The 14,042-nt window shown below is 44.5% G+C and overlaps 1 protein-coding gene across 11 annotated transcripts in view; it reads left to right on the forward strand.

The window, feature by feature from the left end:
* Positions 1 to 1,543: 1,543 nt before the first annotated feature.
* TENM1 (teneurin transmembrane protein 1) overlaps positions 1,544 to 14,042 on the forward strand; it is a 395,160-nt gene continuing 382,661 nt past the window's right edge. For 10 of the 11 annotated variants that reach the window (XM_081180104.1, XM_081180105.1, XM_081180115.1 and 7 more), the window contains exon 1: positions 1,544 to 2,031. The gene's annotated coding sequence lies outside the window, so the exon portion shown is untranslated. Of the gene's footprint in view, positions 2,032 to 2,297; positions 2,316 to 14,042 lie in introns of those variants that run through there. The other variant, XM_081180111.1, reaches the window with a different exon arrangement.

A 14,042-nucleotide genomic window follows, 5' to 3' on the forward strand; every position in this document is an offset into this window, starting at 1 on the left:
CTCTTTGGCACATGCTAGATAGAGGGCAGAACGACAATAAAAATATTAGGGGAACCAGATTTTCCAGACTTTTGTTAAAACTGAGATGAGGGGTTGGAAGGCAAAGGAAGGTAGCAACACTAAAAAACTTTGATTTTTGGAATGACAGATATTGAATGTCTCCTTGTATACTCATTTGCTAAAAAAACACCCATGAATGACCTAATGATAATGTTCTTTATAAATAAAATGATTGTTCAATTGGAACTATGATGCAGGCTTAAGAAATCTAAAAGGAAAGCAACAAATGATAAAAGGAGAAAGTGAAATAAGATTTTGTTGTGAAAGGCCTAACCAAGTTTACTTCCATACTTCCACCTTTTCCTCAGACTGCGTTGGCTGGAACCAGATAAATGTGATTCCTAGCAGCTGCAGGTGAACCCTAATGTGAACTCCTCCTGGTATACTCATCCTTAGATCTTTGGCTCCAGTGGCGATTGGTGTCCTTGGCTGATGGGATGCAAGGCAGAAGGCCAATTGTAGGTGGAGCTAGAACTAGTGACAGCTGGAGCCCTAATGGACCAGCCTCCAGAGTTTGCCAGCTTCCCATTTTTCCGCTCATTTGCTCACAAAAGATTTCTGCAAGTGTAGGAAAGGGGCCAAGGGCATTGTTGCCTTGCACCCCACCCATAGGTCTCTCCATTTATTCCTTCTTCCTCCGCCCCATTTCCGATGGCTGATCTTTGCGGGCAGCAGCTGCCAGGTTCTAATCCCCAGTTAAATGGATCGGGTAAGGACGTAGTGGGAAGGTCGCTTTTCTGCATGAGGGGCACCTGGAGAGTCAGATTCAGCAGCCTGGACCCAGTGCATGGTCCGGGTTGTGGCTCTGATACGGCAGCCGTATCTCCCCAAGCCAATTGAATGCGAGGCTCAGATTTCCTCGCCCATCCTTCTCTTCCTGCGGTCGTTCTCAAGGATCCTCGGGGTCTGCCGCCGGCAGTCTTCACCTGTTGCTTTCCCCCGCAATAATCTGCGTGTTTCGCTGCACCCTCTTAGCTGACACCGCCCGCCTCCTCCCCTCCCTTCTCCTCCCTAGCCCCCCCCCCCCGCCGCCGCCGCCGCGGAGCGTCGCTTGCCTCTTTCTCCCCGGATTCCCAGTTTAGCGGCATTTCTCCCCCTTTGCGCATTCTGTGGCCCCCACCCACCCATCTCCCAGTCTTTCGCAACCCATGAATATGGGTGTTTTCTGGGGAGAAGCAAGGAGACGGTGAAGACGGATCTGAGCAATGTGTGTGTGACAGAGAGAGTCTGGAAAATATTCCCACTTCCACCTCCCTTTTCGCCGCTTCTCGTCGAATCCCCTTTCTCCCATTTTGCGCTCTGTTCCCCATCCGAAGTAAGGATCGTCTCTGGGGAAAGCCTCCCCTTCACTTCCCGGTTAGAATTGGGCTCCTCTGCCCACTTCCCTAAATCCCTCCCTCCCGCCTTCTTTCTCTGCTTTCCTCCCAGTGCACCTGCACAAGAGTCTGGCAGCAGGTGAAGGCAGAGGCTTCGGCATTCGGCAGCGCGCATGTCCTTCCTCCTCTCCCGGGCATGCTCATTAGCGGCAGAGGAGGCAAACCGCTCAGAAGGGATCGGGTTCTCTGCTGCCAGTCTGCCCGGCGCAGAGCGGCTGGGTGTGCAAAGGCGAGAGAGCGAGAGCAGTGACAAGGCAGCAGACGCGGCTGGGGAAGCTTCGCGTTTCCGAAGCAGCCTGTCTGCCTTTGCGGACAAGCCGGGGTCTCCTCTCTCTGCTTTTGGCGCTGAGTCGCCCCTGTGAGGAGGACTGGGAAGGGGAGGAGGGATGATGATGCGGGCAATCAGCAGCAGCTGCATCCTCGGCTATGTGGATTTATATTCGCCTTCAGCGTAGCTGCCGCGCCGGGGAGAGGCACGACGAGGGCAGCAGCGTCGGCAGCCGGGCGCGATGGCTGGCCACCGGAGCCGCGCGGGGTGGAGGCGGCGCTGCTGCAGGAGCAGCAGCAGCAACTGAAACTTCCACTGGGCAAGCAGGTAAGTTTGGCTCGAGGGGGAGGAGGAGGAAGAAAAAGAAGAGGAGGAGGAGGGTTGGCTGGCTGGCTGGCTGGCTGGCTGGCTTGCGCGATGGAAGAGCTTGTGCGCGCGCCCTTGGAGATGCGATGGTCCCTTTCCCTCTCCTCTACCTCGACTCCGCTCTAACTGGACTTGACATGTCCGTGCGTGTGTGTCTGTGTGTGCGCGCGTGGGTCTGATGTTGCAGGAGGAGAACAACGGGAAGTCACAATCAATAAGGCTGCAATCCTGAGCTCACTTACTAGGTAGTATAACATGCTCAATTGGACGCGGTGGGGCTTGCTTTCGGCATGAATTATGCGCAGGATATGCTCTGTGTAAGTCAGCCGAGATCTCTTAAGGACACTCCGACACTTCTGCTGCTGGGATCGCGACACGCACGCGCGCACCCCATGCACACAACCGTAGTGCAAACCCGCAGGAACCTTGCACATATCTTCCAACCACCCTTGAATTGTAGGTGGAATCCCCGCTTGAAATGAATAACCGAATGTTGTACACCAGGTGGTGTAGATTGGATTCACAGTCCCTTTACTCGGACCTGGCACATGTGGATTGATGGGTGCTGTGGGTCAAGTCAAGGTGCAACAGTGTGCATTGGGGTGGTGGTGGTGGGGAGAGTGATAATAATCCATCAAATAGTCCATGTAAGAGAATCTCACATTCATGAACATATGCTTAGTGTGATGTGCTGCATTTTTTTTTAGACCCATGTGTCCAGCTTTATGTGCAGGAACAGCAACTTTTGCCTGTAGACTGGTGTGCAACTTTGGTATTGTCTGTGTTCTAACATTTGCACTTCACATTGTGGGTTTTTTATGTGCTGCAGATTCTAAATGTGTCCAATTGCACACATATACACTGGAAAGATACGGTAATAGACTGAAGTGTATTTGATTGTCATGTTTATAATTGAAATTGTACACTGTAAATTGCAGTGTGTGAGAGACGTACAGCTCTTTAAACAGATCGGTAGGCTATATACTGTATATACAATCAGAAATTATGTAGTATTTGTTTTAGCTATCTCCTAACATTTATTTTGCCTATAGGGGGTCCCCTTTGCTCACAGTTGCTGTATTATTGTCCTTTTATTACTGTAACTGTAGGTGCTATGTGTGTTCCTTTTAATTAATGTGTTTTTCTCTGGGATCTCACGTCAGAAAGATATTCCCTCTCAGGCCCAGATAGGAGTTCAGCTTTTTCATGTTACATATATGAGTATAATGGTATTCAGCACTTGCATTTCTCTATCATCTCCCCCCCCCAAAAAAAAAATCAATTTAAATTATCTGTATTGCTTACAACAACCTTGTAAGGCAGTTCTTTGCTTTCATCTCCTTGTTGTGGATGAAGTGATGGGATGGTGGATTGTCTAATGAGTTCATGGGTGGAGATTTGAACTCTGGGCTTCTGGCTTTGCACTCTCATAACTGCTACACAGTGTTGGCTCTAAAGCAGACATACTGGCTTTATTTATCTTTATTAAAAGTGTGTCACAACACAACCATGAGCTTTTAACATCTTTAAAGTCAGCAGAAATTCAATTATTTACTGACTGGAAATTCTAACTTAGCTAGTGGGAAGGAATTTGTGGATGTGCTTTACGGATGTGCTTTACTAACAGTTAAGTGAAGACAGTCTTTAAGGGGGGGAAAGAGTGTTGCTTCAAGGTGTGGCAATGTATTTCCAGGGTCTTTGTGAAATCCAGGTTAGGGTGAATGAGAAGGCAGCTCCTTGCCTTCATTTTCTCCTTCACTTTTCCCAGCTACTTTCCAGTCTTCCTCGTGATATGCTTAGCAGTTTCCTCACTCCTGGCACCTCTGGTCATTTTCACTTAACACTTGCAATCCATCAATCAACACAGGTGCTCTCATACACTCTTAGTTTCCTGCAATTGCTTCTGCTGGGCATTGGAAAAAAACCGTTGGGTTCATTATTTGGAAATGAATGATGATAGTAGCCGTTGTGTGTGTAGGAGGGAGAGCTTGCAGTTGTATTTTGTCTACGGTGGAGTGGAGCTCAAGCAAGCTTCAGCGGCTCTAATCAGCACCAGTAGAAGCATGTGGTTTTGATGGTGGAGTCTTTTTAATCAGACTTTCCCTTCCCCACCCCCAGAGGAAGGGGGCTTACTTCTGGGCAGATCAATATAGGACTGCACTAAATGATCATTTTATATCCTATGGTTGCAGTTTACAAATACTCAGAAATCTATCTTGGTTGTATGGAGCCCTTCTCTGCAGCTTAATTGTTGAGATGGATGACCTGTAGTGTAAATTTGTTAAGTCTTCAAGGTGCCATGAGACTCTTTGTTATAGTGTCAAAAATAAATCCAGCTGCCGACATTGCCCTGAAGACGCATCAAATATGCCTGTTTTGACTCTGGGTGCATTTGTGGAAACAACGGCAAGTGTGCTTATGTGTTTGCATTTCTCTGTCTATTAATTACTTGAACTAAACAACACAGCACAGAATTGATTTCATATGTGCACCCACATCCCTAGCTGTGGCAAACAGAACAGCGTAGGAATATGAAGTACTGAGGAATATTAACAGTGAGCAAGCTAGCTACTGAATGAGGAGGAAAAATAAATATTTTTTTATTATTGGAATTTATTTTTCCATCTTTCTCCCACATGCTGTGCATCCTTTCTGAGATGCAATTCTATGCTCTGATTGTTTTTGAGTGAAGGGAAAGTATCTTGCCAGGTGAACTATGTGATGTTTTATATGCCCATCTTCTAAATACAATATACTAAATTAAAGGAGTGTCTTCAGCTTTGTAGACTAAGGTCCCATATATATATTAAGATGTACAGGATGTGTTTATAAAGCACATGACAGAAGCATTAAACAGTAGGTTTCTCCTACATGTGCTTATGATACATGGATTTAAAAACATATTTGATGGTCTTGCTCCTTCCCCTGATAGGTATTAAACTGTAACTGGTAGCAGAAGTTTTGGGTTGCCCTCAAATAATTTTTATACCTATTGAAATTAATGTACCTAAGTTAACCACATTCATTAATTTAAATAGGTTTACTCTGAGTAGGACTAGCATTGCATACAACCCTTTGCAGTCCTCTCCCCACTTTCCTGAGAGTAAGCTTCACTTAATACAGTGGGACTTATTTCTGGTTAGACCTGCATAGGATTGTGCAGTTAATGACTTGCACTGCATTAAGAAGGTTGCAGTCCTCACTTCACTTACCTGGGAGTAAGCTTCATTGAGTTCAGTAGGAATGAACTCTGAGTACATACTCTTAGGATTATGCAGCATGTCCCATTGTTCAGTGGAGTTACTCTCGGAAAAATGGGAAGGGGATTGCAGCCTTTTTATTTCATACCTGCCTGCAGTGTATTAAAATTGGTAAGCATAGAAAAAACCAGTAGCCTTGAACTTCATAGTAATACTTTTAGCATTGTTTATGGCATTATTTTGTACTGCTTAGAGGGCTTAGAGCAATCAGTGTAATGAGTGTAAAATTCCACACTCCACAGGACACTTACCTGGAAATTTTAAAAGTAGCATTAATTTTCATTGGGACAGGGAGCAAAATTCCAGCCCTTGCCCAAATTCTTTGATGAGTTGTCTCAATGCACTGGATAATAAGGTTAAAAGCAAACAAACACTACCTGAACATTTCTGAGAGAAATTCTCTCCCAAAGACACACAAATCTTCACAAGCGTAAAGATTTTCCAGCATCATCCGTTGCCAGTATGCAGCCTGTTTGCTTTTATATCACATTATTAATTTCTTTCCCCCACCCATTCTGCACAGATACTTTGCTTCCTCCAAACCCACCTGCAATTATCATTCTCTTGCAATCCAGCTAGTAATTAGTAGAATAGATGGCCTAGATATGCAGATGATAAAAGATATTGTGTTCTTGTGTTGAGGCAGTGTTTGGTATAATAGTGATACAGTTAGCTGTGAAGCGGTACTATAAAGCCTTCTAGCACATCCGAAGGGGGGGAATCTTTTTTGGAAATGGATTTTAATTGAGGGGAAATGACTTGACTGTCCCTCTGAAGTGGAAAATGAGGACAAAATGTTTTGAGGGTTGATGATATCCCCCCACCCCCGGTTGTTGTTGCCAGCAAGGAGGTGCATAATGAAGATGAATTTCCGTCTCGTAATACATCTGCAATCTGGTTTCAGGGTTAGTGCTGTAGAAGGATTCTCTGCTCATGCTTCATACTTCTTCCTGCCTGCCTGCTCCTGTGCATGCCTGTAAAATGTTACTGGTGCATTCTTGCATACATCCTGTTTGTCGCCACCTTTCTGTGGTCTGTCATTTTACTACAGGGGTCGGGAGCATTTTTTCAGCCTGAGGATTGCATTTTTTCATGGGCAAGCTTACTTGGGTGGGGCGGAGCTCATGCAAATGATGGGTGGGGCCAGAGGCAAAAATGGGTGGGGCAGTTGTCACAACTCTTACCTTTTGTGCAAAAGTAAGAGGTCTTTTTAAAATCTGCTTTTATTTATTGCATTTATATCCCTGATTCTTCTTCAAGAAGCTGAAGGTAGCATACATGGTTCTCCCCAACATCCTTTAATCCTTACAACAACCCTGTGAGGTGAGTTAAGCCAACAGGCAGTGACTGGCCCAACGTCACTCAGTGAGCTTCATGGCTGAGTCAGGATTTGAACCCTGGTCTCCCAGGTCCTAGTCTGATGCTCTAACCACTACACCACATTCACTCTTTTACACCCACACACCCACACCTACCCACCCACACCCACACCCACACCCCTCCATCCAGGTAAATATGACCACAGTTCATGGGATACTTCCTAGCCAGGAAAAAGAAGTTCGTAGAGTATTTCCTGGAAGAGGTGTTGTGGCCTCAGGAGAGTTCCAGGGGCCAGTTAGAAAGGTCTCGAGGGCCACATTAATCTCCCTGGGTCTCAGGTTCCCAACCCCTGCTTTAGGCAGGAGTGTCAGAGGGCCAGATAGATATGATGTTATTGATTTCTTTAGTCTTTGTGTGCTGTTGTGTGTGATTGTTAAACAAATACGAAAGGGGAGAGTAGAAGCATATTGGGAGCATGGCATGGCAATGTGTAACCTTTCCCCCACCCCATGGTCCTGGTCTGTATCATCCCCACCCCCTGCCTGTTATTAGAATAGGATGAAAGCTCCCACTTCTGCCAATGAGAGCATTTCTCTGATCGCAAAGAGCAGACATAGAGGGTTTGGATCAGAACCATGGTACAGGCAAAGAGCTACCTCAACTCAAATTGTCACTGTTCCAATCTGGTGTCTTTTCCCAACCTGCAATCTGTTGTTGTTGTTGTGTTTGTTTGATTAAAAAAATAAAAAATAAAACATGCAGGGGCTAAAGGCATGAATAATATTTTGTCTAATTTGGTCCTTATTCTGCAATCTTCCTTGCCATTTAGTCTCTGGGAATATGTGGGGATCAGTGGAATGGTTTGAGATGTTTTCCATTTGTTTCAGTGTTGTGCATAGTAGTCTTGCTTACAGTGTTTTTCACCATTGCACTGCTTTTCATTAACCTGTGTTCTGCACTGTGTGGGTTTAGTGAACATGAGATGGAAGTCCTTCATTCAAATTTGAGGTCATTCATGCACTCATCATGGACGCGGATGGCTCTGTGAGTTAAACCACAGAGCCTAGGGCTTGCCGATCAGAAGGTTGGTGGCTCAAATCCCCACGACAGGGTGAACTTCCGTTGTGTGGTCCCTGCTCCTGCTAACCTAGCAGTTCGAAAGCACGTCAGAGTGCAAGTAGATAAATATGTACTGCTCCAGCAGGAAGGTAAAGAAGCGGCTTAGTCATGCTGGCCACATGACCCAGAAGCTGTACGTCGGCTCCCTCAGCCAATAAAGCAAGATGAGCGCCGCAACCCCAGAGTCGGCCACGACTGGACCTAATGGTCAGGGATCCCTTTACCTTTACCTATGCACTCACCACAGAATTTAAGGCAAACCATGTATTTGTAAAGGAACTTTGGTCTACCATGAAATCTTGCTTGTAGAGTATATCAGGAAAGAGTAACCTAACAACAGCCTTGTGAGGTAGGTTAGTACATAAGAACAGCCTGCTGGATCAGGTCTAGGCCCATCTAGTCCAGCATCCTGTTTTCACAGTGGTCCACCAGATACCTGCAGAATCCAATCACAAGAGCACTCTTCCCTCCTGTATATTCCAGCAACTTATATTCAGAAGTTTTACTGCCTCCAATCACAGAAACAGAGCAGAGCCAACATGACTAGCAGCCATCCACAGCCTTCTCTACCATGAATTTGTCTAGTCTGCTATTATAGCCATCTAAGTTGGTGGCTATTACTTCATCCTGTGGAAGTGAGATCCATTCACAATGTGAATAAATCTTGGGCTGAGATAACAGCTGGTCCAAGGTCATCCCTTGAGCTTCATGGTGGAATGGGGATTTAAACCTCATTTGTGAATATATAAGTTGGAAGCCACATTGGGAGGGTTTGATGCTGAAAGGCAGCATACAAACATTTGAACTCAAACCTGGTCTGAAATTTGAAGCAATGCGGCACACTAGGTGTCATCTATGTGAATCTGAGCAGGTAAGGAAGACCCAGCTGATATATTAGGTGATGTTATTAGAATGTTTGGTGTTTATTAGAATGCCAGAGAGAACTGGGTTCAACATCTACTCAGGCTGTGGAGTTCACTAGGTTATCTAACAACATATACTCCCATTTCCAGCTTCCTGCACTTCAGTTAAAGCCCATGGGGAAATTTCATGAAGTAACTCCTCCCATTGAGCTTTTTCAGATCAGGAAGTGTGGGCAAATGGGGAGACTGCTGAGTGCTAGAGAAACGATCATTGGGAAGGAAAACACCCAACCCAGTGAACCCAACCCATCTACCTCACCATCACCCCATCTGCACTATAATGCAGTATTATACTACTTTGATAGTCATGGCTACCCTCAAAGAACTCTGGGAACTGTAGTTAGTTAAGGGTGCTGAGAGTTGTTAGGAGATACCCTATTCCCCTTGCAGAGCAACCATTCCCAGAATTCTCTGAGAAGAATTGTAGCTCTTTGAGGGGAAAAGAGGTCTTTTGGCCAAGTGATAAGGTCGCTCAGGCTTGCACAATAATTATAAAGCACCCTGCGGTGGAAAAAACAGAAGCTTCTTTTGTGGGGAAAGAAACCTTTTGATAAACTGTAGGGCATTTTTCACACAGCATTAGTCTGAAGCGGCAGGTGCATGTATCTCTCTCTCTCTCTCTCCCCAAAATGTGGGTTGTGGAATTTACCTCTAAACGGCTAGGCAAAACTAGAACTAGCTAGAATACAGCATACATGTAGTCCAGTTCAGGCATTTGTGAGGAAAGGAGATCGTGTTCGGGTTGCTTTCAGACAACCTGTTCATTGAGTAAGTTTGCACGAAGTTTGCTAGGAAGTTAGATGGAAATGGCTATTAAGTGTTCGCTCCAATCTGTTTGCTGGGAGGTTATCTGATGTTGCATAGAGTGGTTGTAGTTTCACATCATTTTCTAGATTGCTAAAAGTTTCATGGGGAGGGGGCAGATTTATTGTGCAAGAGCATCAAAGCAACTTTGTGAAACTTTCACTTGTGAGTACAGTATGTGATTGAATTTCTGCTGAAAATGGTGAAAACCTGGATGTGTTCTTTCTACTTGCACCCCTTTCTGTTTGTTCAATGATAACTTTCTGCAGCAGGTAAGACCTTTGTACACTTAGAAGCTCCTGTTGAGAAAATCCTGGAAAATCAAGGTTCCAGGGTTCCACTGTGATTCCAAGAGCAGTCACAAAATCATTCAGTTTGTTTCAATGTATCTCTGTTGTGCCCTTCAGCCAAAAGCAGTTCCTGGGGCAGTTTACAAGAACAGAATACAATAAAAATTGGTGCCATAAAAAGAAACAAGAAAATGAAATTGTAGTGAAAAGCAGGAGAAGGGGGAGTTTAAGCCCCAGAATTTAAAAAGCCTGAACAGTATGATAACATCAACAACATCATCGTCAACAACTACAGTACCTGCTAGCCCTGAAAAGATAGCAAAGAAGGAGGAGGGAGTTCCGTAAATGAAGCACCACCACTAAAAAGACACTCTGCCCTCTTTCCACCCACCTGATTAGCCTCTGCATAGAAAGCTATTCAGAGGTTGCAGTGCTGGACTGTGAAGATGGTGTGTTACCTACTCAGGTGTAGGATTTTGAGAGTAGTATAATTCAATAGCACTCAGAGCATGTATGCAGAAAACTTCAGTATTTTTATTGTCTGTGCACATGCATGCCCATACAGACCACGCTACATAGAAAATACTTCCAGGAAGCTGCCTTAGAATTTTTAGCAGTGCCAGGCAGCAGCAGCAGAAAACTGGGGAGCAACAATGGGGGAAGGCTGTGGGGAAACGCTGTTGCTCAATGGTGGAGCCACCTTCCTTGCTTACAGAAGGTCCCAGGTCAAATCCCTGGCATCTTCAAGTAGGGTTGGGAGAGACTCCTGACTGAAATCCTGGAGAGCTGCTGCCAGTCAGTGCAAATTATACTGAACTAGAGGGAATAGTCAGACTGTTGATCCATGTTCCCTGTGTTCCTGCTTTGGGCTTCTTGTAAGTGTCTGGTTGGCCACCGTGGGAAGCAAGATTTGATTCAATAGTCTTTGGTCTGGCCCAGCATGGCTGCTCTTGTGTTCCTACAGACCCTCCAAGTGTCCCTATTTTCCAGAGACATCCCTGATTTAGAGAAGCCATCCCGGTTTCTGATTTGATCCCAGAATGTCCCATTTTTCCTTAGGATGTCCCTATTTTCATTGGAGAAATGTTGGAGGGTACGGAGTTATCTGACCCCCGAGCCACCTAGAGTGTCTGGAGCAACCCAGTAAGATGTGTGGGGTATAAATAGCATTATTATGGAATGGAAGATCCCTATTTTCATCAGAGAAATGTTGCAGGGTATGTTCCTATGTTCTTCAGTTGAGCTCTTATTGGTTTAAGCAGGAGTGGTAAGCACCTGCTTAAAAGCTTCCCGCTGAAATCAATGAGGCTTCCATGTGCTTTACTCTTTGTGGATTCCATCTAACATAGGTGGTGGGGAGAGGGGAGATATTTGTTTCAGACTCTCTAATTAGAACATATTTCTCATGGAAGCATTTCAGTGTTAAGGCAGATCAAGCAGTGCTGAGTGATTTGTATGCTTGCTCTCCTCCAATTTAAATAGTGAATTACAAAATGTCAACCTTTCTAATGCTTCTTTGCAAACAGTACATACACCGCAGGGTTGTTTGTCTATAAATTTTCATAAAGTATCTTTTGAATAATACATTTTTGAAACTGTTAACCTTATCATCAAAGTCTGAGGAGGAGGAAGAAAATATGTCAGGCCCAAGGTCCTCATCCCGCAAGATTGATCCTTGCATGGAAGCTGGCTGTTGTGTGCAGTTTTGTTTTCTGGTTTAAAGCCTACATAAAGGGAATCCATGTCTGGTGAGCAGTTGCCTCTTGAACTAATAACCAGTGCAGTTAATTTGCACTATCAAAAGACTATTGGCTATGCTAGGTGACCTGATTCTCATGCTCACCAGCATTTGTGTGAGGTACCAGAGTAAGCTCAATATGCCTGCTTATATTACCTATTTCCAGGGGGTCCTATAAACTGTGCCATCTTTGGGCAGCTGGCTACCCCAGAAGGATGACCCCAAAGGACACCTCCTCCATTTGTTCTCTGAGAGTTGTGAATATAAAAATGATGGTCACGCCCTTGCCCCACCTCTGAAGGGCAAATGTCCTTTGGGTTACCCTTCTGGGGTAGCAGAAGCAGAGTTGCCCTTCAGAGGTGGGACAAGGGCATGACCATCATTTTTATATTCACAACTATCATAGTAGGGTTTTTAGATGGCTATACACTCTAGTAAGGGTAGGGGCTAGAGGAAGCTAGTAGTTAATACTGGCCCTCTGTAAGGAGCCTTTTATACAGCTGCCCAAGACACTAGTTATTCTAACAACATTAAGTGGATCATGGCATTATTGGATCTTGTGTGCCCATGTTGTGTAGTGCTTAGTGTCAACTGTGCTTGTCTCATGTACCCACTCAGCCATAAAGGTCATTGGGTCAGTTTCTTACTCTCATCTTCAGCTACCTTGCAGGATTTGTGGGGAGGAGAACCATGCACTCTGGTTTTTGTTCCTTATGGGTAAAGGCAGACCATAAATGTGCTAAATAACTTGTTTTGTAATTTAATTGTAAGCTACTTTGGCTCCTGGCTGGAATCTTGGATATAAATATAATATTAGTTGAGATAATATTACTTCTTTTTCTTTAAAGTAGGCTGTAGCCAACAAAGTCCTACTCTGTAAAATTAATGGACCTAAGTTGGTCTTGTCCCTTCAGTGGGTCTACTCTGAGTTGGATACAGCACAGAATGCTTAAATTCAATAGTTAAAATTAAAAACCCAAGTGGGACCTTGGACAATAGATTGTCGCAGCATAATCACATGCTCCTGCTCAGAATGTTAGTCATACTCTTTTCCAGGCTACCCCATTCCATTTCCTATCTACCTCAATTCCTTCCCAGTTTCTTCCTGCCCAAACAGGCACTTGGCATTCTACAACTACTGAGCATGCATGGTCCTCAACAAGTTGCTTTGAGTCATTCCTCCTTATGGTTCTAGCCCCCCCCCATATATATGTATGTATATATGTGTGTGTGTGTCTGTGTGTATACACATTCATACTTGTGCAGTATTGTGTTTCTTCCAAGCCTGCTAATACCTCCTTCTTGTGTATGAATGGTGGCGTTTTCACTTCGGAAGGACTGGCACTTGGAGAACTGAGTTTGCTATTAGTATATGTGAAATTCTATTTCAGGCATACGTTCCCTTTCGTCCTCTGCCTGTTTAAGTAAACAGACTTTAGGTCGGGGTGTCAGAAACCTCCTGACGCATTGATTTTAGACTAGAACCTTACCAAAAATACAAAAATGAAGGTGCAAAGCCATCTTTATCTCTGTCTACTGCTGTCTTACTCCTTGTTTCCATGTGAACGGTGAGTGGAATGTGGCAAACTGGATAGAAATTTCAAATTAGGGATGACTTAAAAATCTTTTTTACCCTATTTCTTTCTTGTCAGGCCCCTGTTACCATGGGAACTGGTTCAGAAAGGCAGCGGGTAGTCAGCGGTTGAGTGAGAAGTGTTACCCGCTACACTTGGATTCTAGCTGCCTGTTGAGCAAGATTTCAAGCTTACCGAAAAGCACAGCCTATGAGATAAAAAAAGAGAAAAAAAGATGAAGTCTTTTTAAAGGCAGAGAGGACCCCTCTAGTTGGGCTACCCACATTCCATGCCAAAGAAAATCTGAATCCTTCGCTGAGAAGTGTGTGAATTAAGCAAATCTTCATGCTCTCTATATCCTTGCAACAATTTCAGTCCACTAATCTTGAACTGGGCAGGACTTAGGATGCCTTGTGTCATCTGAAAGGGGTTGGTGCTGTTTTATTTATTTATTAAAGTATACGCCACCTTTCCTTGATAATCTCAGGTTGGGTTACAACAATTTCTGTGTAAAACAATGCAATACAATACAATACAATACAATACAATACAATACAATACAATACAATACAACCAGGATGTGGGTGTGTGCAAATTAAAAGCCTTGCAATAGTGGCAAGTGCTATAGAAGCTCACTCTGATCCTTTATTGGGGACCTCTTCTCAAACACTCGCAAAATCCAGACTGAGTTGCCCCACCCTATGACCCGTGCAAAAGGCTGGTTTGGGTGCTTTCTGAGAATTCACAGGGCATTGACTACATATATTCAAACCTACCTCTGTATCTTAAGCACTAAAAATAAATCTTTATGGAAAGAAGCTTACCAGGTTGCTCATTTTCCTGTGTCCAAACATAATGCCAAATGGTTACACTCCTGAACAGCCATAAGCTTTGGACTTGGACGCTCCTTCCTCCCTTCCCTCCACACATGTTGGGAGTAGATG

Source organism: Podarcis bocagei, assembly GCF_964188305.1.
Source record: "Podarcis bocagei genome assembly, chromosome: Z".
In the NCBI taxonomy this organism is placed as follows: domain Eukaryota; kingdom Metazoa; phylum Chordata; class Lepidosauria; order Squamata; family Lacertidae; genus Podarcis; species Podarcis bocagei.